Consider the following 6,399-nt stretch of genomic DNA (forward strand, 5'->3'; position numbering starts at 1 on the left):
AGCATTGGAACATGAATACACAATTTATAAGGGAACACAGGAAGATATGCACACAATTTATAAGGGAGCGTGGGAAGATACGTTCACAATTTATAAGGGAGCATTGGAACATGAATACACAATTTATAAGGGAACACAGGAAGATATGTGCACAATTTATAAGGGTGCTTGGGAATATGTGTACACAATTTATAAGGGTGTGTGGGAACATGCGTACACAATTTATAAGGGAATGTGGGAACATGTGTATGCAATTTATAAGGGTGTGTAGGAACATATGCACATAATTTATAAGGGTGTGTGGGAACATGCGTACACAGTTTATAAGGGTGTGTGGGAACATGCATGTACAATTTATAAGAGAGTTAGGAACATACGCACATAATTTATAAAGGAGTTGGGGACATACGTACACAATTTATAAGGGAAGAGTTCGTAACAGGAGAGAACGTTAAAGAGTACACAATAATTCGTTCATACAGGCGATGCAGACATTTGCACACTATAAGCAGGGGTTGTACACACCCTATTGGACCCCTGAATAAGAGGAGGTGGATCTGTTACCACTGTACCCACAGGGTATATGCACGCTCTTGGATCCCTGATCAGTTGAGAGGTGGATCTGGTATCACTGTACCCGCAGAGGTATACACAAGCTCTCAAACCCCTGATCGGTTAAGAGTGGCAGAACTGATCTATAGCAATTTGAGCTATAGCTCAGCTTCAGTGCAGTGTGCACCTTACCCGACGTCTGCAGTAGCGACCTGGCATTGAGTGGTATCTGTAGCTAGTACCACAAGGCACAGAGAGAGTGAATGTCCTCTGTGCTTGTGTTAAATAAGGACACTAGGTGATTTGAACCAGGCAAGGTTTGCACTGACCAGTGGTCTGAGCCCAATCCTGACTCTCCACCTGCAATTCATAACTTTGTCTATAACTTTGTAACTTTGAGTGGAATGAAAAGTACACTATGTACTGACAGGTGATGTGACTTCCGAATGAGTTTCAGGCAGGGAGGCCACATGACCACTAGCAATAGACAGGGAGGTCACAGCTCTTCCACACACAAGGATGCTTATAAGAAAGGAATTTTGATGTTAAATGAGCATTAACGACAAGTTGAATTTATGATCTCAATTAAAAACAAGGCCATTTTGTCTATACCAGTGCTTTTCAAGCTGCCCCGCTAAACTCACATTCCACCTGAAGCAATCCCTGTGCAATAAGTACTCTGCAACTAGTGGTGGTATGTGACTGCTCTAGACCCAATTATTACTGAAATATTTTGCTTGAGAAAAATTGTCATTGGCCCATTTTCTTTGGAGTTATGAAACCGTGCACATATCGAGTCAATTAGGTAAAATTAAAACAAACATTTTCTTTCCATTCACATGCCACCTTAAGCAATCCCTTACTAATCACAGAGCACCCTTGGGATAGGGATTACTTCAGGTTCAACGTGAGTTTCTTTTTGTAACATTTTATTTATCGCACTATGAACTATATCAACCAAATTATGTAAAATGTTTCTCATTAAATATACACAGTGACATTTTCCCTCTTTTCTCCTCCTTCCCTCCCTCCTCCCCTTCCCACCCCCTCCAAAGCCAATAAATATTAAACATATAAAATACAATAAAACAACATCTTCACACAAAAGAAAAACAAAAAAGAAAGATATGTCATCTACTTTTACACATTAAATCTGATTGTGCTTATCTTCTTATCACTTTAGGAGATGGAGGTCCGAGGCCGGCATTTTCTGTTATATCTCATGTAAGGTTCCCAAATTTGTTAAAACAATGTAATTTTGTCTTTTAAATTATATGTATTTTTTTTCCAATGGAATACACTTATTCATTTCCATGTACCATTGTTGTATTTTCAAACTCTCTTCCATTTTCCAAGTTGACATTATTTTTTTGCTACTGCTAAGGCTATCATAATGAATCTTTTTTGGGCTCTATCCAATTTGAGACCTAATTCTTTACTTCTTATATTATTTAAAAGAAAAATTTCTGGATTTTTTGGTATGTTGTTTTTTATGATTTTGTTTAATATCTGATTTAGCTCTTCCCAAAAAGAATTCACTTTTGTACATGCCCCAAATTGCGTGTATTGTTGTTCCAATTTCTTGTTTACAGCAAAAGCATCTATCTGATATTGTTGGGTCCCACTCTTTTAATTTCTGAGGGGTGATATATAGCCTGTGTAACCAATTATATTGTATCATACGTAGCCTTGTGTTTATTGTGTTCTTCATAGTTCCAGAACATAACTTTTCCCACGTTTCGCTCTTTATCTTTATGTTTAAATCTTTTTCTCAGCTTTGTTTAGGTTTGTAATTTATTTCATTGTTTTCCTTGCATTGCAGCTTAATGTACATGTTTGTTATAAATCTTTTAATTACCATTGTGTCTGTAATTAAATATTCAAAGCTGCTTACCAATTTGTCCTTTAAATAAGTTTTCAATTGATGGTATGCAAACATTGTATCGTGGGTTATTCCGTATTTGTCCTTCAACTGTTCAAAAGTTAATAAATTATTTCCCAAAAAAACAATTTTTTATTCTCTTGATTTCTTTTCTCTCCCATTCTCTAAAAAATGTTGTCTATTGTAAAAGGGATTAGTGGATTTTGTGTCAATAGCATTTTTGGTATTTGGCAATTTTTCTTTTTTCTTTCTACATGTATCTTCTTCCATATTTTAAATAAATGATGCAGTACTGGTGAATTGTTATATTGCACCAGCTTTTCATCCCATTTATAAAGTATATGCTCCAGTACCTTTTCTCCCATTTTATCTAGTTCTATCCTAATCCAATCTGGTTTTTCTCCCGTCTGGTAAAAATCTGATAAGTACCTTAATTGCGCAGCTCTGTAATAGTTTTTGAAGTTTGGTAACTGCAATCCACTTTGTTTATACCTCTCTGTTAATTTGTCCAGCGCTACCCTTGATTTTTTCCCTTTCCATAGGAACTTCCTTGTTATTCTCCTTAGTTCTGCAAAGAATTTCTCTGTTAAGCAAATTGATAACATTTGAAATAAATATTGTACCAGTGGGAATACGTTCATTTTAATGCAATTCACCCTCCCTATCAACGTTAGCAGTAATTCTCTCAAAATTTCCAAGTCTTCCTTTATTTTCCTCATTAAAGTTTAATAATTTAGTTTATACAGTGGTTTAGGTTATTGTCTATCCTGATACCAAGGTATTGTATCGCTTGTGATTGCCATTTAAATGGAGGTTCTTTTTTGAGTTCTGTATAGTTCGCATTACTCATTGGCATCACTTTGCTTTTATTTGTGTTGACCCCAGATATTTCTCCATACTCCTTCAATTTCTTGTATAACTCTTTTATTGATTTCTCTGGTTCTGTTAGGTACACTATTATGTTGTCTGCGAATAGACTGATTTTATACTCATTCTCCTTTATTTTTATCCCTTTTATTTTATTTTCCTTTCTTATCAGCTGTCAATGGTTCTATTGCCAAGGTGAACAATGGGCATCCGTGCCTAGTTGATCTGCTTAGTTTGAACTGGCTCGATACATATCCATTTACCACTACTTTTGCCAATGGTTCGTTATATAATGCCCTAATCCAATTCATATATTTTTCTGGCAGATTAAATTTCTGTAACACTTTAAATAAGTAGTTCCACTCTACCCTGTCAAAGGCTTTTTCTGCATCTAACGCAACTGCCACTGTTGGTCTTTTATTCCCTTGAGCTGCATGAATTAAATTAATAAATTTAAAAACATTGTCTGCTGTTCATTTTTTCTTGACAAATCCAGTTTGGTCTTGTTTTACTATTTTTGGTATACAGTCGGCCAATCAGTTTGCTAATAATTTTGCTATTATCTTATAATCTGCATTTAGTAAGGATATTGGTCTATATGATGCTGGTGTTAATGGGTCCTTCCCCATCTTTGGTATTACTGTGATTATTGCTCTCTTACATGATTCTGGTAAGTTTTGTGTTTCTTCCACCTGATTCATTACTTCCAGGTAAAATTCTTTTGGAAATCCATCCTCCCCTGGTGTTTTATTGTTTGGTAGCTTTCTTAATATCTCCTGTACTTCCTCTATTTCAAACGGTTTTATCAGTTTACTTTGATCCTCTATTTGCAGTTGTGGCAATTCGATTTTAGCTAAGAACTCATCTATTTTATCATTTTTTCCTTTGTTCTCGGTTTGGTATAGTTGCTTATAAAATTCTTTAAAGTTTTCAATGATCTCTATTGGGTTGTATGTGATTTGTTTATCCTTTTTCCTTGTCGCCAATACGGTTCTTTTAGCTTGCTCTGTTTTAAGTTGCCAGGCCAATATTTTGTGTTTTTTCTCCCAATTCGTAATACCTTCTCCAACTTGTACATTTGTAATATTTTGTATTTTATTTTTTTTGTCCGCCAACTATCTCTTTTTTTTATATCCTCTCTTTTCTGTAATTGCTATCTCCCTTTCCAACTGTTCTACTTCCCGGTTATATTCATCTTTCATCTTAGTTACATAGCTTATTGTCTGTCCTCTGATGAAGGCTTTCATTGCATTCCATAGTATAAACTTATCTTTTACAGATTCTGTGTTTATCTCAAAGCATGTTTTAATTTGGTGTTCAATAAACTCTCTAAATTCCTGTCTTTTAAGTAGCATGGGGTTTAACGTCCATGTATATGTTCTTGGTGGGATGCTCACCAGTTCTATTGCTAATCACAGGGCTTTATACTCAGTTTTCCTGACTCTCCCTTGAATTTGGGCCGACAACAAAAACATATCAATCCTTGAGTATGTCTTATGCCTACTCGAGTAGTATGAATATTCCTTCTTTTTTGGATGTTGCCCCCTCTATATATCTATTAGTTTCATTTCTTCCAGTTTTATCCAACACTGGATCCAAATTAAGGTTAAAATCCCCTCCTATCAGAATATTTCCCTGTCTATCTGATATCTTCAAAAAAATATCCTGCATAAACTCTTGATCTTCATCATTAGGCACGTACTTATTGAGCAATTTCCAAAATTCTGAGTATATCTGACACTATATCATTACATACTTTCCCACTGGGTCTGCTATTTTCTCCTTTATCTTGATTGGAACATTTTTGTTAACTAATATGGCTACACCTCTAGCTTTTGAATTATATGATGCTGCTGCTACGTGTCCTACCCAGTCTCTCTTCAATTTATTATGTTCCACCTCAGTTAGATGCGTTTCCTGCACAAATGCTATATCTATTTTTTTCATTTTTAAGTAATGTTAGTAGCCTCTTCATTTTAATTTGGTTATGTATTCCATTAATGTTTATGGTCATATAATTCAACGTGGCCATCTCATATCTTTTTTTTCACTTCTTTTCCGTCTCCTCAGCACCCCATCCCCTTTCTTCCATTATTGTTTTTTAAGTTTTCCTTTTTTATCTCAATATATGACAACACGCTTAAAACGTAAAATACCCCATCAATCCCCACAACCACTAACACTTTAATCCCAAATGACATTAAACCCCCCCCCCCTCCCCTTTGGGTTGCCCCTTGTCCCTTGCCGGGAAACCACAACTTCCCTTTCCATTTGGTTTGCGATAATACTCGCAAGCGTCAACCAATGAATTGTGCTCAATACACAGCTGCAATGTTTGAGATAATCAGTTAGACAACTCACAAGATCTCTTCTCTCTAGCATGTGTAATATGTCAATTTTGCAGTGATGGATCCCCACCTCCCCAGAGAAACACTATTCATTTTCTGTACATATAACAAAGCTCTCTTTTTTTTCCCCCTTCTTTTCTTCCTTTCCCTTATCTTTTCATCTTTAAACCACTGTATATACATTGTCTCAATTTTATATTATTATGTATTTTTATACATTTTCTTGACAGTCTTCTTTCTTGTTACTCCTCCTCATCTCTTCTCCTTTCCAGCTAACATGGATACAAGATCCAAAGCCTATTCTGTTCCCCAGGGATAAATACTTTGAGTGCTGCTGGATGTCTTAATATAAAGTTATAGTCTTTCTTCCACAAAATTGTTTTTGCCGTATTGATTTCCTTCCTCTTCTTTAAAAGTTCAAAACTTATTTCCGGGTAAAAAAATTATTTTTTGTCCCTTAAATCCAACGGCTGCTTGTTTTCTCTTAATTTATTCCTTGCCCGCTCCAGTATGTTCTCTCTTGTTGTATATCTTAGAAGTTTTATTAAAATGGATCTCGGCTTTTGGTGTGGTTGTGGCTTCAGTACTAGTGCTCTGTCTGTCCTTTCTATTTCTTCTTGGAAATCTGCCACTCCCAACACCTTCAGAATCCAACTTTTTATAAATTCCTTCATGTCTGACCCTTCTTCACCCTCTTTCAGCCCCACTATTTTTATGTTGTTTCGCCTATTGTAGTTTTCCAATATGTCA

The sequence above is a fragment of the Narcine bancroftii genome, chromosome 5 (genome assembly GCF_036971445.1).
Source record: "Narcine bancroftii isolate sNarBan1 chromosome 5, sNarBan1.hap1, whole genome shotgun sequence".
Classification (NCBI taxonomy): Eukaryota; Metazoa; Chordata; class Chondrichthyes; order Torpediniformes; family Narcinidae; genus Narcine; species Narcine bancroftii.